The sequence below is a fragment of the Lathamus discolor genome, chromosome 1 (assembly GCF_037157495.1).
Source record: "Lathamus discolor isolate bLatDis1 chromosome 1, bLatDis1.hap1, whole genome shotgun sequence".
In the NCBI taxonomy this organism is placed as follows: domain Eukaryota; kingdom Metazoa; phylum Chordata; class Aves; order Psittaciformes; family Psittacidae; genus Lathamus; species Lathamus discolor.
Genome location: NC_088884.1, coordinates 67428100 through 67451240, shown reverse-complemented (window position 1 = coordinate 67451240; position 23141 = coordinate 67428100). Strand labels below are relative to the sequence as shown.

The window sequence follows — 23141 nt, the reverse complement described above, 5'->3', positions numbered from 1 at the left end:
TACAGCAATTTTTGAACCAAACATTTTTCCAAGCCAAGAAGTTCAAAACCAGAATTTGAAGCAATGTAATCCAGTTTTAAAGACACATTTGTTTTCCCCAAACAATTATTCTGGAAAGCTATCTTTCTTCAGTAAAGCATTTTCAGGCTTAAGATACAGATTAAATCATTTGCAGAACATTCTCCTCTCCTATAGTCCCATCCATACATTCATCCATCTATATATCCATCAGCCAGGAGCACAGAATCTATGGATTCCCCACAGCCTGGGGTGAATCAAACACTTTGGACCATGGGCAACAGATGAGAAGAAGATATTCCTTCAAACTACCTACCCGCTTGCTAAACACCGCTCGAAGTAAACCAATCTGACTCGAACTGTTCAGTATCTGCCTGCAGGAACATAGACTCGCTGAAACACGGAAATGAGTTCACGCACATGCTGTACCAGTGACCCTTCAAAACTCCCTGAAACACAGTGCTGTGATTCCAACAGGATTTGAAGGAGAAGTGCCTAGTAGACGCCAAGCAGGAAGGTGTTCAAACGACTGCTAACACCAACAGCAAGCCTGCAATAGTTAACTCCAGAATTCACTAACACTTTGTATTTAAACCAGCTGAATTCTCTGGTGACATCCTCTCAGCAGCCTCATTTCTGAAGCCCCATTTTCACTTGGCTCAGACAGTCTTCTGCTCCTCACCTCAAGCAATACCTAACTCAGGAAAAACACTAACTACAACACTAACTACCTGCCCATCTCTCTCCCTTCAGAAAAGCATGAGGGAGAGAATCAAGGACACAAAGCTCAGTTTTAAAGAAAGCTATGTGCAGCTGCAGCAGCACAGAAACATTTGGGGCTGATTACACACACGCAGCAGAACCCTGGCTGGGCTCATCCCACAGAAGGGACCCATAAAAGGTTCACCTCTCCCTCACCTACTGCAACCAGGCAAAGCTCACGAACATCTGAACCACGCTTGCTGCAGACATCCAATGAAAGCAGTACAATCCTATGCAGAGATGAGTGAAATGAGACACCGTTATGCTATTTTCTGGTATTATTTCTGTAAATTTAGCACTGCTAAAAGGTTCCAGATAGACATTCTCTGGAGACCAAAATCCTTTGCCTACCCTGAGAAGATATGCAGAGAGAACAGCAGCAAAACTTATACGTGCTTTTCTCATCTCTCCCAGCCTGCCGAGGCTGAAATGACTGACAAAGGTCCAAAATGAGGGACACACATAAATTATTAATATTGCACTAGTAGTCTTGCTGTTGCTGTGACAGTCTAAAGACTTAACAGAGGCAGGCTCTGCAGGGAAATATTACTTTACTTCAAATCATTCATTCAGGAAACTTACATACTGAGGAGAAAAGAATCATTCTGCAGCATGCTCTGTCAAACCCCTCAGCTTTAAGACCCTTCATTTCTAAAGCAAAAGCAATTTTAACAAGAACAGGAAATTGGCGTGAAGCATGAGGCGCTTCAGATTTCAAGTGAGCAACACTGGAACAGCATTACTTTTGGACACAAATCCTAACATAAGTCTTTTCATGCCTGACCTGGAAAGTCCATCCCACTTCTAAGAGCCAGGTAAGTGTTCTGTCTCTGCAGCCTCTCTGCTGAAACAGCCAAGTGACAGTGAGAGGATAATGGGTAGCCATGCACTGGCAAGTGGAAGGGAGCCAAAAAGCCACTTCAGTTGGCCGCTCAAGCTGCAACCTGTGCTTTAAGCCTGTGTGAGGCTCCAGATTTACCTTTGTTTCATTCCAGGTCCCATGCTATACCTGCTGCCAGAGTAGCTGTGTATCCATAAACAATACATGAAGAGATGTGGCTCTCTACTGATCTATTAGCTTCCTCTCTCCTGTTACAAGGGAACAGTTTATGCAGGGGTATTAATCTGTTTTACATTAATTTCTAGAACTGGAACAAACGACCTGAACTTTGACATGTCTGAAGAAAGTTAAATTATTTTCATCTTTCTTAGTAATGAGAATAGATTTACTTCTTACTTTAAACACAAAATTTCCCTCCCAAAATATTTGAAGTACTTACTGAAATGTTTTCTTTACCAAAGCCCTGCAAAGCCTCAAGATTATTAATAACATTTTGAATAAAGAGGCACAACATTGCTTCATACCAACAAAAAAAGCAGTCAACTTTTCACACAATAAAGTAATTAATTTTGAAAACTAGTACTTTCTATTAAAATTCTTGTATTTAAAAATCCAAAAAGGTTTCAAGTAACTCTAGACACTGATGGGGGCAAAGAAAAAGCAGACCCTACCCCCAGCTGGATGGCATTCCTCTCTTTGGGTGCAATGTGGTAACATTTGATTGACGCATCTGATCCATTCCAAAACTCCAGGCGATGTTTTAATCATCAATAGGCAGAAGAATCCTAATAATTTTGAGGGAAAAAAAAAAAAAGAAAAATAGAAAAACAGAGTAGAATATGGAGGCAGGACACAGAGCACCTGGTGTTTGTCTAGCAAATCCAGCTGATTTAGCTGGGTCCAGAATCATCAACACTTTAAAGACCGAGTTGATGGCAGAAACTCACAGCTACCAGTATAAACCCCTTCCTCCCCTCCACCCTCTTTTTGCCATCTCAGCTCAACCCAGTCTCCCAACACAATCTGGAATGTTAGTCCTATACCAAAGGAAATGAAATAGGAAGCGGGAAAGGAGTGGGAAGAGAAAAACCAGGGTAAATAGGGATAGCATGAAGAGCCCATTGGCATGCAACCAAGAGCCTGCACAGGCCCTCGCTACACCAGAAAACAGGAGATCAGGCACGTACAAGGAGACGGCAGGAGAGCAGATGCAAAAAGGTGAAGGTTCAAGTGGTCCCTGAGCTCAGGGGGTAGGAAATGGCAGCAGACATAGCACAGAAGTGAGCCCCAGCATGCACAACGAGCTCAGCCTGCAGAAGCAGCAACACACCAGGTGACCTGCTAGCTTGTGATAGGCATTTTCATTATCGACGGGCACTGTACAAGAAATATATAGTGTGAACCTTCTACATTAAACAAGGCTTCCCAGTCCACCCATAAATTTATTTTGCTATCGGCCAAACTCAGATCCACCAATATCAACCACTTCTGCTCTGAAACAAGCCTCCACTTACAGTCTTGCACCAAACAGTTGCTGCTGCTTCATTTCAGCACTAATGAGCACTTGCAAGCCCTCAGGACCTGCCAATCTAAGAGATGGCACAATCCCAAAAGGACTTTACCTGTTCCAGCAGCAGCCAGAAGGCAAGCATCATCTGTGTGACCCTCCGGCTGGCCAGCTGACATATCAGACCAGCCCACATCCCAGTCAACCGACCAGCAGCCAGGCACCTTCCCACTAGAAGTGGAAAGCTGGCTGACTGGTCAGCAGGACATCAGGGAAATACTCCTGTTCTAGCAGGCCAGAGCTAGAGAGACCTGTTTGGGAACACGAGCTGCACAAAGCTCTCCAGGCACATCAGCCAGTCACCTAGTTGGTTTTTACATCTGCCGGGTGTTCCCAAGTCTTGGGAAGATTAACAGCAGAGAAGAGCTGGATGGGGGAAGGAGGGAATGCAAGAGAACAAGCTGATGTACTGCAAAGGGAAGGGAGCAGCAGGCTGAAGATGGGATCTCACAGCAGGAAAAGTGGTTGCTACAGTGCAGAGCAGGAGCTGGGGGAAACGGGAGGGGGCTGTTAGCAGAAAGAAGGCAGGTAAAGGCATGCTACTGCAGGGAATGGGAAGGGCCTGCAGCTGAGGGCTGATAAATCAAATGCTGCTGCCAGAGTCATACACCAGCCCCTGAAGCCTCTCTATCACTGACTGGGAGGCAGCACAAGTAGGATCTGCCACAAGCATGCCCATTCAGCAGCTTCAGGTAGTCATTTTAAGGTATGTCTGGACCATTAAGTACCCTGAAGATAAGGAGAGACCTTGAATTCAACATGACACAGTCATGTGATCTTGCACAATGAGAAGGATGCGCTCCCAGCCCTGACAAGGACTACACAGCAGCAGCTCACACCTCCCTTAGGCTCCCCGGAGCAAGCAGTTGCAGAGCAGCCAGACTGCCTTTGTAACCAACCCCCCAGCCCGTCAGGAGGGCCTGAACCCTGCACCAGCAGCAGTGAAAGCACAAACCTCCACCTCACGCTCTAAATAATTAAACTCTGTGGGAGCAGCAGCAGCCTCATAAAACTCCTACACAGACCAAGCCAGTCATTAATGGGGGTCAAAGATGAACACTCTATTTTTTGTAAGTGTGCTTTGATGTGTGGGGAGAGTGGTGAGAGGAGATCTTCATTACCCTCTCTGATACCTGATGAATTTTTCCTCTCCTGGCTATCAACATCTCCTGCTTCCACCCAAACCCCATACCGCTGGCAACCATCCGGAAGGCCAGGGACAATCAGGTGTGTCTGGATGACATCTGTGCTAACTGGTCACCTGCAGGCAGGGAAGCAAAAGGCCTCCCTGAGCAAAGCCAGGCTCTACCAGAGCCTCAGCCAGTGCTTATTACGAGGTCTGGGTTTCACACAGATGCCAATGGGTGGAATCCCAGGGCCAGTATGATGCAAACCACAACCCCACACACCGTCTCCCCTACAGCAAGGCACAGAGGAGAGTACAAGCCAGTAAAATCTGTCGGGATTATTAGCTTGGGCTCAGAGCCAGAGCTGGGAGCTGCCACAAGGGCAGGGAGGCTGCCTGCAGCCCTGCAGGTCAGCAGGAAGGAAGTGGAAGTCCCCTGACGGGCAAGGAAAGGCAGCAGGCAGGAAAGGCAAGACACAGTTGAGAAAAGGTCATAGAAACACTAGTCTGACCTACCCCTGCTGGCCTTAAAATATATACGTACACACAGATGTGCAAGCTGCTTACTACTATGCTTTGTTCAGACATTTTGAAGGAGAGAGCACTGCTCTTCCCACTCTCTTTGCATTCCCTCACAACCAGTTTTGGAAATGGTTCTTTAGTCTTCCCATCAATAACAGCCTCAGGTGGAGAGAAGCAAAGGCAGGCTGGTTTGGGGGTGGGGTCATCACATGGACACAGGAAATTCCCCCAGCAGCATGAAGGGATGTCGGATGCTCTATCAGCAGTGCCAGTTCCAGCCTGCACCATCCAAGCCTCTGCCAGCCTGTTTTTCCTGCTGCGTTTTCTCCACATGGCGAAGAAGTCACAGACTGGAAGTGGCTTCAAGATCTCTGCTACTGTGCTGAGAAAGTGGCTGGTGTAGCAAAGCCAGCTTTCATTTATTATTTATAAGCAGTACTGATAGATGCCCCTTTTTTCAAGTCACTAGGAACCTTCTCCCAACAAAGCCCAATACCTGCATTTACAGAGGGAAGTTAAGAGCTTTACACGCAATGCCAGCACTCATCTTTGCCAGCATGGCAAAAGCAGCTGCCGTTACTTACATTATTATCAGAAATAAGGGGGAAAATAGCTCGGACTCTTGAGCCTTGGCACCTCTTCTCTCCCACCGTTTGGCTACCAGAGCTCGGGTAACTATTCAGGGCAGAAGTGCTCACCAGGGCACACATTCCAGGGGGCTGGGCCATGCCACGTGGCCAGGCTCAAAATGGCAGACAGCGATGAATAGGGTAATTAGAAAGTACAACAGAAGCCACAACATAAAACCAAGGAGCTTCTATTACAAGAAAGGGTTCTATGGCATGGTTAGATCCATCACCCCATATGCTGGGTCATGGTGGTGCCTCGGGAGCCTGCTGCTGTTATCTGTTTGCAATCACATTTCAGCCCATCTTTCTGCTTAATGCACGAAAAGCAGAGCTAATCAGATTCACTCTCTCTCTCTGCTTAATGTCTTCAGTTCCCAAACATGTTCTGTACTGCTTCCACTGATGCTCAACTAAACCAGCCAGGAGCATGCTGGGCAAAAAAGAAAACAAAAAAAAATAAAATAATGGTCCTACCTATTAATTTTAGTCCATCTTCCCGCCGATTATGTCTAAAATTCCTTCTACATTTGAGCCTTGCAAACAAAACTCAGGAAATTCCCATTTCCCTCTCTCTGCCACACCCAGCTCATGTATGAGTTCCCTTCTCCAAGCTGCTCCTCCAGTGGTATCTGGGCAATTAATTCTAGCACAGACCTTTCAGCCTTTCCTCTCATTCTCTGGGACAGCTTCTTAAAATATTTCCTGGCTAGGAACCTCCACAGAAGGATGTCTTCTGCTGGCACCATAATAGCCCCTCTTTGTTAATCTATCTGAAGTGACCATCACATGCTCTCCTACTCCCTCTCTCCCCAGCACTATTTAATTATTGCAGTCTTACACAGGATCTCTAATGTGCCCACAGCATTTCCAGTCTGAAGACAAACAGGACCCTGTAACGGCTGCTTCTTTCACTGCATTCCTTTGCACTCCTCAGGGCAGCTGGAGCATTGCTGGAGTCAGCTATGACACCTGGATCTTCACTAAAGCAACCAACGCAACAGCTGAGAAGCCCCCAAACTGGGCAGACTGCATGAAAATTCAACAGAGACCCACGAAAAGACTGGCTTACAGGAACACCCACCATTATGAGCCAGGTTAAGCAGCACAGGAGGAGAGTCACCTATTGCAAGCACAATTGAAGATTTGCCAACAACAACAACAAAAAAACCCAGCAAGTATTTACAGGAGATGAGAAAGAGATGTAGGTGGAAGACAAAATTGCAGCATTCATCTCTCTATCCAGGAGGAGTGGAAAAAAGGAAGACTGCAGAGATGAAACCCCAGACAGCCTGTGCATCTGTCCGCATCCCCCAGCTCATCCCCACTACATCAATCAGAACAGTGGCAGCTCTGAAGAAGACCCCCATTATCCAGCTCCTGCACTAACATCTTCCCCAGAGGCTGCACGCATGTGCAAGGGGGTGGAAGAAAAACATACTTCTCAATGAGATTACTTACAGCATTTTCTATATTGCCCCCTCTCTTAAAAATGTCTTTAAAAAAATTACTGCAGCTGGCTTATAAATGTGTCAGACTTTTAAAAAAATATATCCTTGAAAACAAAGACACTTTGTGCTCAGCATATCCAGTGGCACCATTATTTAATATCAATACGCTGGTTTTTTCCTTTATGCACTCCATCCTTGGAACACAAATACACTGTAACAGCCACCCAGTGTATAATCTTACCATGCAAAGCAACACAACCCTCAAATAATCTTTCTACTGCCATAATGCTTTCACATACCAACAAGAAGAATTTAGGTTTAAACGCTTTTAAAAAAACCCAACCAATTGCAGTACAGCATGAAACAAATCTCTAAGAACTCTCAAGTTGTAGTAAATTCCCTCATCCCTCCCTACTACCTTCCTTATTTGAAAATGGCTGCACAAGTACTTCTAATTTGTGCACCAGACTGACTGCAACCTTCCCCTCCCGCCAGGTACAGCCGTTCACGCATAGGTCCACAGACACACAGGCTCACGGCATCCCGTTGCCTCTGGCACACTACTCCTCACTGACATCATCTTCACCTTCATGCTGTATAAAATTCACCAAACAGACAGAGTATCTGCTCCTTTAGCCATAAAGCAATCACTGTAGGCCAACAGACGCCTCCATCTAGTCTCCCAAATGCACACTCTGACCTGCACCGTGCCCCTGCTAAGTAGACGTTCAGGCATGCATCTTGTTAGGTGACACATGCCCCTTCCCTGCCGTCAGCCAGGGCTAATGCAGATGGTGTATCTGATGGATCCATCGCTGGTAAAGCCACAGCAGGAACACTGCTTGCGCCAATCAGCAGGAGCAAAGTTCCCACACAGGCTGAGCTTCCACATGCCCCTAGCTGCATCACATCCCTGGAGCAAGAAGGCACTGTTCTGTACTACCACAGCAGTGTCCCACAAGGACTTCCCAGTTTCTGCTGATGCCTGAAAATTAGGTAATAGCATCTGGAGCAATGGCGAGTCACAGTTCAGAAATAAAGAGACTTCCTCCTGGTGTGTGGTACCCAGCTTCAAGCTTGGCTCCCCACTGGTACGCAGAACACTCTCTGGCCATTTCCCTGTCCTTGCCATCTATCTGAGGCTTCAGGGATCACCTGGTCCCACCAGCTCCAAGTCCTCAGTCCAAACAGCCATCACCATGTTTAGGGAAGCTCTTTCACAAACAGCCTGCAAGTATCTCCTCAGCCAGTCTCTTTTTGCTCTCTCACAGGTGAGGATTATGGCTACTATTTTTTGAATCCTTTAATAATAATATATGAGCCTAATAATAATAACTATTATTATTATTAGGCTCATAGCAGTGGGCTGTTAGCAATGGGCTTTTGGGAACTGTGATATGCCTTTAACTGCAGAGGCAGTGAAACTCAACCTTTTCCCTTTTTCCCTCGCTTTTGAAAAATACTGCTTGGGAATGGAGTCAGCATCTGGAGGCACACAAGTACATCCCAGGGAAAGAATGAGAGGAGCAGAGGGGAAGGGAGGGACTTGAAAATGAAGGCTGAGGGCGAGGCTTCACATTACAACTGAACCAGGCTAAGAGTTCACTGCTGCCAAAAAAGGGGGCCCCATTTCCACCTTTCTTTCATTCCCTACCTTTCACTGCTGGGAAAATAAATCTTGCCCCTCCTGCGTGGCAGCTCTGATACTAGCTTGAACCTGGTAAGCAGGTTCAGCTCTCTCTCCCAGGAGAAAACTATTCACTTTTTCATATTTCGGGGCAAGTCAGCTTTCCTAAAGCTGAACAAGCTGGATCCGTTTAGTACCAGAGTGGGCACAAGGCAAGGAATACAGCCACAGAGCCGTGACCAAGGCATGTCCGCCCCTCTCAGAAGCAGCAAGTGGTTAGATCGGTTCAGCCACAGTACGAAAATCCATCCTCGCCCGTGTGAAGCTGTGATTTCACCCAGCAAGTACATCAATCAGCACAAAACAAGGGGCCAGGCTGAAAAACCTGCAACAGAAGTGTTTGCTAATAGTCTTGAAACAGGGAGTTTTACCTATTATAAGGCTCTACCCACCAGCTGCATTTCTGGATGATGAAAGCAGCTGTGTAGGTAAAGAATGACACTAAAACTGAGAAGACCAAAAGCAGACAGGAATACGAGAGGTTCTGCAGGATTTCCAACCATAATTGTGCCTATTTCTAAATTGGACTCTGTTATCAAACAAGATGGCTGCCTTCATCACTATGCTGAGAAATGTCTGTTTTCATTACAAACTTAACAACTAGTTTCATGGTGCTCTTGATAAAGCATTTTTTTTCCCCAGCAGCTTCTACATCATCAGATGAACAAAAATAATGCAGCTCTTTTTGATTAAAAAAAAAAAACCCAAGCCCATTTACTCCACTGTCTTTATTCCTCTCCACCTCCTCTGCTCAATTACTAAAAGCAATTTACAGACAATAAATGTAACTTCACAGCTGCCTGTATGAAGTATTCCCTTCATTTTATAGATGAGGTTACAGGCTATACAGAAATTAATATCAGCAAGGTCTACTTCAAAGCTGGATATGCAAGAGGAACAGATGAACTCCTAAAGAATACAGATCATGCCTGTACTCTAGTAAAACCAGTAATCAAGAATTAAGGATGTTACCAGTTGGATATAAATTCCCCAAATGTATCTGCTTAAATACAGTAACAAACAAAAGCTTGCACAGAAGTCTTGCTTAGGTTTATTCTGTTATTATTAGGAACACCATCATGAGATTTCAGATTTGCCGCTCAGCATCCCATAGACCAAACATGCTCGCTTTCCTTGTGAACACATGCTTAACTGCTACCCTCATGGGCTCAAAGAGGGTCTTACCAGCTGGCGCATGATCACCAGGAATCTGCAGCTAGAAACTCAGTACATCATTTTAATCCATGAAGATAAGCAAGCCAGGAGAGATTCCAACATTCTCTGCCACAACCTCAAAGGCTTTGGCAGAGCGAGAAGGAGCAAGAACCTATGTCTGCTGTTAAAATCACCACAGGTGACTTTGAAAAAGCACCTGGAATAGCAACACTAAAGGGGGGGGGGGAGGCGGGGGGGAAGGTGCAGTTTTGTGCAGGCACTCTTCTGATGATAACTGCTCCTTAAGGCTTAATAAAAATGCATGGCCAACTTTTCTTCTTCCACACATTAGCAGAGCTCAGAAATAGCACCCAAGTCTGGTTATACAACTCAGCAGGCCCAGCTTCTCCTAGGAGGAAAACACCACTGGCGTGCAGGTACTCCAAAGGCTGAGTCATCTCAACAGTCCCCTCAAGGGAAAATAATCCTATTAAGAACTGAGGTGTTGATACTGAAGACAAAAAGGAGTGTTAATTTTGGCACTCCTTAATTACACTGGTTCCACTGTGTCCATTTACTACCAAACCTAACACCTGAAGGTTAGTAAAATCACCACACTCACCCATCCACCCCCAAGGTCCTTTCCAGACACCAGCCCCTCTTTCGGCCAACAACTGCCTGGTCATTGCCTATACATTTTCTTACCCCTGACTAACACAAACCAGTACTTGTACAACCACAGCGCTTTGAAAACTAATTTAGGATTAAGGCCTTCATTTCTAGCCTGCATACAAATACCAGCCATGCTGAAACCAACAGAGCGTTGTGGACTTCTGTGCTGTGACCAGCTTAAAACCAACAGCCATATCACGCACGCATCAAAAAACAGATAGGCTTCAAGGCAGACCAAAAAAATCAAGCGTAACACAAAGGATTTTGACTTGTAAAATCTCTCACAAGGGGAGAGCTGATAAACTCCATCACGTTTCTAGCAGAACTGCCATTTCCTGCATTTTCACTGCAGCAAGTACAGATGTTTGTGCCCACTGATACTTTGTGCCCTTTTCACCCAAGCCAGCAACAGCATCTTGACATCACACTAGCCTTGAAAATGGCTCAGCAGATGTAGGTGCTGCAGAGAGCGCCCACCCTAGCAGGTGGGAATCCATGCAGGGAGCACGCAACCCATGCTCCTCTTTCCAGGCAAGGTCTGGGGTGTTCATGCCAACCCATCAAGCCCTGAAACCTCCCAAAAGCTACACAACAACAGCAGGAGGAGAAACACAACCTGGGTAGGCCTGTGGTTTAAACTGGCACCCCGACCCTACAGGAGTCCAGAATCTGACTCCTACCATGACCCCTGTGCAGTGGCCCCATCCGCTCCACCTGAGGACAGGCCACAGCACACGCTTCCCCACCTCAACAATTCCAAAGGGGATGGGCTGGGAAAGAAACCAGCAGCTCAGGCTTAGAATTTTATTTTTAAGGTTGGTAGTTCTGTTGTGGAGACTGATCCACTGATATTTTCCTAATATAAGGAACATATAAGATGCCTAAAATTTGATAGCTGCTTTTTAATTAAATTGAAATAAGTAAATCACAGCCTGTTGCCATGGAGAATGAACAGACACAGCCTCTTGACTCCAGGGCAGGATCAAGGAGGAGAGGCAGACAAGGCTGCGAAATTAAAAACACCTATTTTAAAGCAAATGGTCTTGATAATTAGCAAAAAACGTGGCACGAGGAAATAATATAACCATATGGCAGGAAGTGGTTTTCAAGGTGAACCATGAAGCTGTTTTAAATAAATGAATAAACTGCTGGAGTTGCTGGGTCACTCGCACAATCATATATGCAGGATTAAATGTGATTTAAAAAAATACACTGAGAAAATAGCAATTAGCTCTTCTTTCCCTTTCCTGCCTGTAGCCTGTGTCTGTTCTTATTTTTAAGGACTTGTTTTGAGTGATTAACGTTGGCACCTATTTGCAGTTACCAGAGGGCTGGCAAACTCAAAGCCTTGTGGTTCACCCTGAAGGGAAAACCAAGTTTATGGGATATAAAACCTTTTATCTGTTGCTCAGTGTCATTACACAGTCTTGGCCAGGTCATCAGACACTAATAATCATTCCTGAATCTGTGCATCCCTGTTATGTCTTCCATGACAAAGTGACTTTGGAGGGAATTTGCTGTCCACACACCACATATCCAACCCTGTGCTACATCTCTTAAGAAGCGGCACAGCTCAGAGAGAATCCATCAGTGGGAGACAGCACAACCTTCCGCACAAGCTTGGCTGATGGACAAGCCTTGCACGTCCCCTTCCCAGTATGCCCAGAGCATCAAAACGTTCCACCCCTTTTATGACAATTCTGCTGTGCTCAGATATAAAAGGGTTGCAGCATGGAAGTTCCTCATCACCTTTTCGAACCCAGCCAGGGCAAATCTGAACAACTGTCTTACAATTTCCAGCAAGCGTGCGGCCAAAGTGCATCAAATTCATGTCAGCTTAAAAATACTTTAAATTGTACCTGATGACTCAGTTTCAAAAACGTGCTGTACATTTTTCTGAAGGGAAGGGACAGATGAACAAACTTTCACTTCAAACCTCCCATCCACTCTAGACGAAAAGCCAACTTTTTCTCCTATTTTGTGAAGACAAAGATTGTCAGCCACAGTCTTCCATGGCAGCTAATGACACATATGAAACAAACCGTCAGGCTCCCAGTCCAGGCCCCTGTGACAAAGCTGGTTGCATTAAAAACCAGTCACATTCTAAGCCCTAATCAGCAAAAGTTGAGCTGGCTATTGACAATTTCCAGTCTGTTCCCCACCATGACCGAGAAACACCCGCGAAGGGAGGGGAATCATAACAGGAATCTTGGAGGAAGAAGGTGTTGGGGAAAAATGAGCAATTAAAATCAGCATTGTCTGCTTTCACAGTTTTGCCCTGTTTTGGAGCAATTGCTGCTTTAACTGAAGTCACACTACATAAGATTCATGCCTTTCATTAAAAATAAACTCCAGGCCCAAGTCTGCACGAAGACATGCTTAAACTTGCAAATTTGGTTTACTCTAAAGGATACTAACAAGGACCCCAACGCCACTCCTTAAAAACACCGGGGTGGGGATGGTACAAGCAGGCTAACCCATAGCCTTTGAGCAGCTGACACTGACAGCAGCATCTGCCCAACCTCCTCACTCATGCAACCCCCTTCTTTCCAAAGCCTGCAGTGAGAGGGACTGTGAAACATCTCGGGACCCATCAGCTGCATGGGAAGGTGCTGCACACTCTTGTCTTTCCCTCTCCCTGCACACCACTTCCCTGGTGTGCAATTGTTCTCTTGCTGCTTGAACCACAGTCCTACCCTATCACCTGAAAACAAATGGCTTTGCTGGAGCTGTTTCTGCCATTGTAGGCACCAGACACCCAGAGGGCAGCAGGTGGCTTGTTTCTCCTCACCTCGTAGCTTTAAGTTTAGTTTTGATTTAAAGAGATTTAACACAATTATCAAGGCCAGCCTAGCACCTCCCTCTGAAAGGGAACTGTGGTTTCTTCTCCATCTCCACCAGCCAGGATAACATAGAAGGGAAGACTCCTTCCCAGGGTCTCCCAGTTGGACAGAGCCAGGGTTAACAGGCATCGGTGTTAAGACTCAAGCCAGGCAGAAGCTTGGTGTAAGAGGGAAGATGCCAGTCGTGCCCAGGAGCAGATTATTTCCATATCATAGCAGAGAGGGCAGCAAGCCAAGAATAAAATCATGAAGTAAAAATAAAGTAAAAAAAAAAAGAAACCACCAAACAACCCTCACACATAAACCAGTCCCTTCACCAGCATCGCACCATGCCACACACACAAAGAGGGGAGAACACTCATGAGACTCAGTCCCCTGCCCAGGCTGCCCACAGTCCCCCATTCCAATCACTTGTACCTTCCCCTTGCCAGGTCTTCCCCGACCTCCCACCTGCTCCCATGCCACCCCAGCTCCCTGCACCCCCAGCCCACCTCCTCAGGACCCCCACAAACTGCTCCTGACCTCTACACCCCCAACACCCGTCCCAGCACACCACTCTCAGCACCCACATGCAGTAAAAACGGGGCAGAGCATTTCCCACAGAAGAGGCTTCAGACGCCAGCCTTGCTGGGATGTTTTTCACCCACCCTGGGCTCCCACCGAGAGTTTCCAGCCATAAACCTCGGCGCGAGGTCGCTCACTCGAGGAACGTGCGGCACATGTGCACGCCACCGTCAACAACTTCCAGCCACAGAGCCGGTGGGCAAGTCCCGGGTGGGCGAGGGGCTGCCTACCAGCAGGAATTTGGCTTGGGAAAGGCAGCTCGTAAGCGGGATGGCGCCTTGACAAAAATAAAGATCACCTTAATGTTCTTTTTAACAGCCAGAAAGGTTACGGTGTGCTGGTCCATACGGGGCTGGGGAGAAGGGTGGGAGACTGGGGGAGACAACGCATAAAACCGCACGGGGTTAACTGTTTGCTCACCGTAAAAAGCGAGTAACACTAAGGGATCGGGGGTTAACGACGGCTGCACGCAGGAAGCCGGACAGAACCCAGGCGAGGGCAGCGGGCAGCACCAGTGCCCTCGGCAGGGACCGCCTGCCCCCCGGCTGTGAGGCGCCCAGCCTCCACACGCGAGGGCGGCGGGTCCCGCTCTCCGTCCGCGGGGGGGGAGCTGGGGTTACGGCCCGCTCGAAAGCAAATAACACCCCCTCCCCTCCCCTTCCCTCCCCCCACAAACGCCGCACACGCCGGGGGCAGGAACACCGCAGAACTCCAAAGGTTTTAGGGAGTCACCGCACACCCAGAGGGTGCAGAGGAGCCCAGGGGTGCCGCTTCCACCCCGCCCCGCCCTGCCCGCCAGGCGGGGGGGGGGTTTTGCCCGCCAGGTAAGGCGGGCGGGCAAACGCCGTAAGGGCCGCCGCTTACCTGTGGGGGCCGGCCCTCAGGGTCCCATGGCGGTCCCGTCCCGCGGCGGGCAGAAGGGCTCCCGGCTCTTTGTTGCGCCGAGGGGAGCGGGTACGGATCCTGTCAGCTCATGTGACGCGACGGGGTCGGTCTCCGGGGCTTTTCCGTGCTGGATTTTCCCCACCTCTCCCCCGCCCGCCCTCCGCCAGCGCTCAGAGCAGGCCCCGCAGCCGGGCGCGGGTCTCAGGCCCGACCGGCTGCTGGCAGAGCGGCGGCGGCCGGGGAGGAGGAGGAGCCGCCGGCGGGGCGGGCTCCCTCGGCAGGGCCGGGCGCGGAGGAGGGCTCTGGCATCTCACAGCGCTGCCTGGAGGGGGAGGCGGCGGGGCAGGGCGCTGCCCCAGGGCCCGTCGTGTGTTGGCTCCCCCTCACCCCGGCTCCCGCTCTCGCCCCTGTTTCCCGGGAGGAGGCGGCGCTGCAGGCCCGTCCTCGCCCGAGGCTCGGTGGGCTCGGCCTCTGCTCCGGCCCGGCGGGCTCGGCTCTGGGGCGGCAAGGCCTCACCGCCAGCCCTCCTGCTGCAGGCGCCGGCTTTCCTAGAGGAAGGGCCGCTTCACTCGTAGAGAGGTGTTGGGATCACAGAGGAGCCGGGCAGGGGCTTCCGCGGTCTCCTTTAGCGTGGATAAGAGTGGGTAAAACGGACCCCTCAACTGTGGTTTTGTTCCCCTCTTAAGGCTACTGTTGCAGCACTCGGGGCCCTGATGCATATGCCTGGGCCTGCCGCTGCAGTCGGGAAAGTAAATGAAAACGCAATTACGTGCGTTCCAGTAAAAGCGAGGAAAGCCCCTCGTTTTCTATAGAAGAGAAACAGCAGTACTGAGTCAGATCAGTATCCTGCCTCCCGGAGCGCTGAACAGACAAACCCTAGCATAGGCTGTCAGCTCCAACAAGCAGCCGTGACACTGCCCTAGAAGACCTCCCCTATGACCTGGTGATCTGTGATCAGGCACTTCCTCACCCACAGGTGGGGTCTTCGCATTCAACAGCTTCCAAAGCATTTTTATTAATGAACGCAGTCAGCTTGGTTTTTTTTTCTTGATCCGTGTGAAATTTTCCTGTCTGCTACATCACGCTGCAAGCACCCAGCTCTCTTCTTCAGACAGCATTTAGTCAACCTCTGCTTGTTTGCCAAGCACAAAGTGGGGGGCAGAGAGAGATCACCTTTCTGCAGCTCTTTAACGCCTCGATACGCCATTTTTCTTCACAAGCCAAGTCTGAAAAACATTACACCACCAAGCCATGCTGTATATAGGAAACAGAGATGACATTTCTATCAGAAATGCGGGTAACTCAGAAAACCCTGGACTCCTTCATCAAATACAACCGCAAATTGAATGAGCAGCTTCCCTGCTGCTATAGTCGGTCCCAGGATTGCTCCTACACTGGTATCGGCTTTCTAGACACCACAATTGACATTAAAAAATGGCACCCTGCAAGCAAGCACGTACATAAGAACATACAGACCATAAAATCCCTCTATAAAGTGGATGCAATAAGACCAGCAGACATCCAAATGCACCAAGAGGCTGCGAGATTCAGCCAGCCCTGCAGATACTGTTGCACCTGCTCGGGGCAGGGGGGGGGAAACACTGGTGAACTGCTTTATCCAGCAAGGTCACTCTTCCAGCAAGATAGATTCAAATTTACTATGATAAAGATAACACAGCAACAGCAACGATTTTAGAAAATCACTTTTCAAAGGATCAAGGTTTATTTGGTATTTGTCTAGAACAACTGAAATTAACAAGGACTTGCAAAGACTGACCACATTAGCTTGCTGCAAATTTGTTTTTCTGCTTTTTAGCTTAGTCTCTGCTGTAGCATTCCTCCCACAAACACGTGCCCAGTAGCAATAATATTCCATGTTAAAAACCACACATAAAATAATCTTTTAAACTAGTGTCTCTGCAAGATTTTTTTTTTCCTGTGTCTCTTCTCTTAACCTTCAGGCTCTCCCTTTCCCAGCTCATTACAGGAAGTAAATCCACAGATGAAAACACATGAAATAGAACCAGATACAACCAGAGCATCAAACATGAAATACGCCAGGACCGCTGCACAGACAGCATAATCAATGCCCTTCCTCCCACAGCAAAACCACCAAAATTCTTTGTTCCTGCATGTACTTGTCCCACATCTCTACAGTTCATTGCTTCATCCTGCACGTGAAATAGCCCCACAGAAACAGTGTGAATGAACCTAAAATAATTGCTGTCTTAGAAAGTGCCTACTGTCAGCCAGTAAAGGACAGAAAACCGTATTCATCATTAGAGTACCTTTTGTGAGACAGCAGCAAGTTGAGCCCCTCCATCCTTATCCCAAAGGAGACCTACAAAATGTTCCCAAAAGATAAAGCTTGGCATTAAAACTTATAATCCCTAGACACTAAAGCTTGTGGATCTAAGGGAGGTATTGCCTTCCTAGCCTGTTACAGTCTGTCTGCTGACCTCTCCCTTTGTCACCAGCACAAACAACCCTTTTCTGCCAGTGGTTCAGCAGAGCACCAGCAGCCTGTCAGTCACTTCTGCTCACACCCTTTTCCACTTCATAGGTGCTCCTTTTTTTCCTCAAGTGGTCGCATTGATTAATATAATTAGATTAAACTAAGAGCAATTGCATCTAACCTGTAGTTAGCTGGAATATTGCTGCCTTCTGTCAGATCTGATAAAGAGACCCTGAGCCCAAAAGCCTGTTTGCTTTTTCCAGCTCTATCAGTTGATCTAATAAAGGATATTACCTTTTGCCACAAATCTTGCTTCCCTAGGATCTTTAGACCATCCGCAGCTACAACACCACTTTTAGCATCTCACCTGCTTTAACCAATTCTTCCAGATTCTCTTATCTGTGAAATAGAGTATGATAAAATGGATTCCCTTCTGTATCAATCCTTATAGTGTTTTCATGAACATAATATCCAAGTACCTTCTAGGACTGCATTAGCTCATCGGACTAACATCTGTCACATGGAGGGCTTTTATTTTTCTTGTTCTCTTCTTAGGAAGAAGATGCATGGAGCAAAATGGTTTGGTTTCATAAGTGGGGTTGTTTTTTTTTTCCTCTCCGCTGTTCCTGTTGCTTTGTGTTTATACCAGTGATAATGAGGATGGTGGCAGTTTCCGTGGTAGCTCTTATTTCCCAGGAAGGTTAATTGCAGAGCATTGAGCCACCCATAGAAAGAAGTCTCATGCACAAAGCAGCATTTTCATATGTCATTCCTCACCAAAGAAAAGCTAATCCATATTCTCGACATTTGGGACAGAAACTTCTTAAGGAAAGAACAGCGTTTCCTTTTCTCCAGAAAAAGAGTTTCAACCCGTGATCCTCAGTATGTGATGTTCAAACAGATTGTTGCAGATTATTAACATACAGGCCAGCCCTCTATACAGTTAGTTATAAATAGGAAAAATCTGGAAACCAAAAAGAGTAGCATGCCTTTTAATTGCACTGAGGCAGATTAGCATAGGACAGCTTGGAGGGAAAATGGTGGAGACAGACTATTTCACGCTAAAAAATAGAGATAATTTACTTATGTGTAAGGAATCACACTGCTGTTCCTCAAAGAGGAACCCTGAAAGATCCCACGTGTCTAAAAAGGCAGTAGGTACAACATATGAGCTACTGAAAGATAGAAACTGAGGTGAAGAGAGGAATCATCTGTGCTCAAGCACTGCAAGCAGAAATACCAGAAGACCTCAGGGAGACAGTAGACAGCAGATTTAATATGTTTTTGCAATGTGATATGGCAGCAAAAATCATGCAGTTAATTTAATTTGGGGTTGTAAAGGCAGAGACCTCTTCTCGGAGATATAGGCAATAGTCCCATTTTTTAATATAGTGGTGAGACCGCAGTTTGAAGACATGTTTAGTTCTGGACAACTCAGTGCTAGCTAGATGTCAACAACTTGGAGGGAAATAAAAAGAAAAGCAACATAAAATGATAAAAAAGCTGGAAGGGATTGCAGTGTGTGTAGGTTGCCGAAATAACGACTGTGAAGAGCATCATGGGAATTGCGTACGAGAACTTCAGGGGTGCAGAAGCACCAGGGAATGAGAAAGACTGTTTAGGGTTGTCTGAGGGAGTATAAATGGTTTACATGTAAATTAAATTAAGCAAAGGAAACATTAAGCTACAAGCCTGGAAGACAGCACCCCAGAGGAGCTTCCTATCACCTGGTTCACACAAGACCATTTGGAGCAAGGCACATAAGAAACCTGTCTGCAGCAAGGGATTAGATGAGGACAATATGCCTTGGAACTGTTTAACTGCTCGCTGACTGGAGTATCTGCAGAGCAATAGGTCTCAGCCCAGTACACAGTGGAAACTTTCCCTTCTCTACACCATTGCTGGAGACACTTGTAAATCCAAATACCCATGCTTAGTTTCAGCAGGTGACCATGGAGTGAGTGCTGTATTCAGAGTGGCTGGAGGGGTGTATTGTGAGCATTTTTCCCTTTTAGCCCTGGGATTTTCTTGTGAGATCACTGGCTTATCATCTGGTAAGAGCAGTTGTGGTGGCACTCCTGTGTTTTAGTATTGGCATCATAACGTTCCCTGGATTACGCAGACCTTTGAGTAGATGTCCAGAATGGCGCTTACCTCTCCCAAGAAGTCTGTGGCATACAGCTAATTGGAAAGAAAAAAATCAGAGCCCTTATTATTCCTTAGTTAGAGGGGTGATATCAAGATAAGTCCTTTTTCTAACATAGGAAAGCTGACTTAAACGTGTACCCATAACACCTTTATATCACTCTGTACCATCATATGTTCTGGCCTGCCTGTTACACAGAAAAGCAGGACCTGACAGTATAATATGTTCCTCCCAAGCAAGGGCTGGTACAGCATGTTGCTGCTCATGCTGGATGTGCTACACACACATTGCTGGGGGGGGTAGGGTGTGGAGGGAGGAGAGAAGGAGGGCAGGGAAAGGCCATGCTATTTTATAAACATTCTAGAAGGGGTTCGAATGTCTTTTCTTATTTGGTCTATATTTTTTTAACACCACCCCTTAGGGAGTCATATGCAGTGATAATTACCTGTGCAGCCATACACAGAGCACACAAAGGTATAGCCCCCTGTAACTGTTGACCTTAAATGGCCTTTCTCTGCATAGAAATGTCACCCATCTTCGTGAAGGAAACCTTTCTGCTTACTTGTTTAAATGAAGAACATGGCCTAACACAGATGAGCATACAGCAAAGTGTACTAACGGTTGGGTTTAAGATAATCTTGTAATGAATTGCTGAAGCATATGCTAAAATTAATTCGTCACACCCCCCTAGTTTATGACGAACCTCTGACTGTTTTATTTGCGCTCTGCCTAATGGCCCATCTTTCTCAGGACAACATACATTAAAAACCTCCCTGTAATTCCATGTTCTTACCTTCCAGGCTATGTTCGAAGAAAAAAAAAAAAAAAGGATGTGTTTTCTCCTTTCTTTTAAATGTAGCTCTTGTCTAAGTGCTAGGACAGGCACTGTCAGCTCTGAAAATTCAAGATTAATCAAACAATTAACAATTGATGTCAAGTGACTTGCCATGACTGGAAATGAGAGATGCTGCATTCATTTTAGCTCTGCAAGAACCAAAAATAGCTAACCTGATTTTTATGGACAGCAAGATTATTTTAAACCTTTTGGAGAGGAGAAAAGGAAGAGTTACAACTCCTATTAAACTGATTTCTTCAAATCTCCCATTGCATGTTGCATATTCTTTAGCAAAGGGCCAATCTGTAGAAAGGACCATGCTGGAAGAGCTGCTGTGCTTCAGGTTCACACCCTGCCTTGACCTGAATGAGACTGAAAGCATACAGAAATCCTGAGAGGGCAAAAGCTGAGCTGAAGTTTTACTTTCTCTTCCCTGTGTGCCAGCATAGCACTGCACTGCTTGAATAAACAGCCCAACCGAGTGGGAATTACATCACCTCAAAACTGTGGTTTCCTTTAAACATTAAAAAGAATGGCAAGTATTTCCATTCACATAATTATCAGCATTATCACCTCTCTTCACACCTCCTTCTTCTCTAGCATCTAACTGTTGGGATGGTAGGGACTTCTCTGCCTCTTCTCATGAGCAGAGAATGCCTTTGAGACTCAGCTGCAGCCATTTGCTCTTTCTTGTCTAAAGCCTCTTGACAAGCTCAGGAACATCTTCAGCAATCAGGAAGACTTTATGGGGTGGATGAGGAGCAGCTCAGCACATTCACTCCATAAACATTTATTTGGACAATTACAACATACATATTTGGGCTTTCCGTGGTATTTTGACTCTTATTGCCAAAATGGTGGATACCTGTGTAAAAGAGAGCAGTAACTTCTGCAGCTCTGCTACAGCCATGAGCCTGACTGATACTTGCATGGCAAATCAAAACTGACAAGCAAAGCCCTGCAGAAACTGGGGCTGGTGACTCAGGAAGAAACTTTTTTGGTTTTCCTAAACTGTATGGAGTTCAGCAGCTCCCTACTTACTCACCTACTGGCTCTCACCTGGACAACCTGGTACAAAGAAGAACATAGGAACCTGAATTCTGGTCCCGACTTCACCTCTGACACCCTGCAGTTTTGGAAAAGTAATTAAACCTCCTGAGACTCCATTAACCTCCTGAGTCTCCTTTTTTTCCTATTTATGAAGCTGAAACATCATACTGAGCCTTGCAAGAACTACTGGAATCTTTGATTTTAACAGTGTATGTCAGTGCCAAAAGCACCGTTTGAGGTATTACAGGGCTAATTTCTTCACAGGGGAGGGAAACTCACTGTGGTACAGGTATTTTGGGTACAATTATTGCCCCTGGAAGTACTCAGATATCATTGCATAAAATTGTAAGCAGACAAATCTTTCAGATGGGATAGAAACCAGAGGCCCTGACTAGTTATTAAAAGACATAACATTTTGAAGAAGTCCATATGTTAGCTTTTCCATGTTCACCCTGTTCCAATTTGGATAATTACATTCTGACTCCTTAAAGCAGGGTGGCTGACCTGCCTGGCCCTACCAGCTGTATATCCAAATCTTCATGTGGCCCAGAGCAATATGACACAACCCACATAATTCAAAGGGCTGAAAGAAAAGAGGATCTCCAGGAGAGTTCATCGAAAGACTCGCTCTCCTGAATGAGAGCAGATCCACAGCTCATAACAGTTTGGCAGCTTAAAAGCCTGGTTATTGATAGTGAAGTACCTAGTAACATACTAGTTACTAATAGTAACCTGCATTTCTATTTTATCACTAACAAAGAAAAACATTATACCCCTGACAGTATGTGGAGACTGGGCTTGCCCTAGAATCAAGCAAGAGAAGATGCTAAAGCTCACATTCTCCGCTTTTCCCTTGAAGATCACTGGTGCTCTCTGACCATCACCTTTTTTCATTTGTAAACTCAATGATACTTCACTGTGCCTAGCAAACCTTGGTGACCACAGAATGAGCGGTATCTGAGCCTTCATCAGCTTCCTGACACAGCAAAGAAGACGCATATGCTGCAAATGATGTTTTCATCATGGACACAGAAAATTTTCCCAAACCCAAGATAAGATGCCATTTCCAGATGGAAAGAAAAGTGGTGGCAGCTCCAAGCAGCCCTGAACATCTGGCCTATTTTGCATTTTAGATGCCAGTCTGACTCATTGATGGTGTCAGCAGCCACTCTCCTGGCCCTCACATGGGCAGCCCTGTGCCAAGACACTGGTAACTGATGAAGCTAATTCACCAGACTTCATGGATGCAGAGGGGAACCTGTCCTGTCCCCATCTCTTCAGAGGTGCTGGTGGTACCTGGGCCATGATGCAGAGCTGTGAGGGGTGCCAGAGGCACCAACCCCAGCGGTAGAAGACAGTCATGGCTGGGGATGTTCTGCATGGCTGAAGGTGCCCACCCCTGGGAGACTGTGGTCTGGGGGCTACCGGAGGAGCTGGCAAGGGGATGTGGGCAGGCAGGGGACAGGAAAAGGAGCAGAGAGGACCTAGGGCACCATCTGGTGGCTTCATTCACTGCCTACCCCAAATCCCTGTCTCACAGGGTCACAGTATTGCATTAGTCAAGGGCTGAAAGAGCACCAGGTCTTTCCAAGAGGCAACTCTGCAGGAAGAAGACATCCCTGCCCTTGGTTCAGACTTATGCACCTTTATGGCACTGCTGGACGGGACAGTGGTGCAAACCAGAGCCGTGGTAACCATTTCATTTGGATGCTGTTCAGTCAAGCACCTCCTTTGATTAAGAGCCAGCCCTAGGTATTTAGAGGTGATTTCCACTAGTGACACCCCTGAGAAGGAAAAAGGAGTAGAAGTTGTAATCGGTGAAGAACACCTTGGGCTACACCTTGGACGTACATTTCATTGTCATTATCCACCACAGCAAGGTCTTTCTTATCTACAGATAAAGACAAAATACAGTTGACGTGTTTCATACATCAGG

General features: G+C 46.7%; 1 protein-coding gene across 7 annotated transcripts in view; it reads right to left on the bottom strand.

Moving 5' to 3' along the window:
- TCF20 (transcription factor 20) overlaps nt 1-14980 on the bottom strand; it is a 128852-nt gene extending 113872 nt beyond the window's left edge. For 3 of the 7 annotated variants that reach the window (XM_065676872.1, XM_065676891.1, XM_065676862.1), the window contains exons 1-2: nt 14699-14979; nt 2293-2406 (exon numbers count right to left, since the gene is read on the bottom strand). The gene's annotated coding sequence lies outside the window, so the exon portion shown is untranslated. Of the gene's footprint in view, nt 1-2292; nt 2407-13917; nt 14112-14698 lie in introns of all 7 variants that reach the window. The other 4 variants (XM_065676813.1, XM_065676881.1, XM_065676823.1 and 1 more) reach the window with 3 other exon arrangements.
- Nucleotides 14981-23141: the final 8161 nt, after the last annotated feature.